A 776-nucleotide genomic window follows, 5' to 3' on the forward strand; every position below is an offset into this window, starting at 1 on the left:
TTTGCAAGGAGGAATGGGCAAATATTTCAGTCTCTCGATGTGCAAAACTGATAGAGACATACCCCAAGTGACTTACAGCTGTAATCGCAGCAAAAGGTGGCGCTACAAAGTATTAACTCAAGGGGGCTGAATAATTTTGCACGCCCAATTTTTCAGTTTTTTATTTGTTAAAAAAGTTTGAAATATCCAATAAATTTCATTCCACTTCATGATTGTGTCCCACTTGTTGATTCTTCACAAAAAATTACAGTTTTATATCTTTATGTTTGAAGCCTGAAATGTGGCAAAAGGTCGCAAAGTTCAAGGGGGCCGAATACTTTCGCAAGGCACTGTATTTATTTATTTTGGCTAAAATGACAGACAGCAGGCATGTGCGCAGATGGTGTTCAACCACTTGCCCTTTTACTATTGCGGTCAAATTTATTGTGGTTCTTTGCATAACGCTTCAAAGTATGCTGTAACTATGCCTGACAGCTATTAGGCTATGAATTATTATTATTATTATTATTATTTTATTTTATTGTTAAAGGTGTCGTAGGGTTTAACTTGTGGGACTGAATCAACAAGACGATGTAAATGATTCCTGTACTGTCTAGATGTTTGCTCATACTGATTGCGGTGGTGGTTGGCAAGTCAAATGTTATTTCAATACCCTAATCCAGAGTTGAAAGTTTAATTCTTCCTTTTACTGTAGGTACATGCTAATATTTTGCCTCATCTTATGCGGGTTTACCATTTGTACTAATGCAGAAATGTGTAAATGCTTACCTTGAACA

The sequence above is a fragment of the Monopterus albus genome, unplaced genomic scaffold (assembly GCF_001952655.1).
Source record: "Monopterus albus unplaced genomic scaffold, M_albus_1.0 scaffold297.1, whole genome shotgun sequence".
NCBI lineage: Eukaryota > Metazoa > Chordata > Actinopteri > Synbranchiformes > Synbranchidae > Monopterus > Monopterus albus.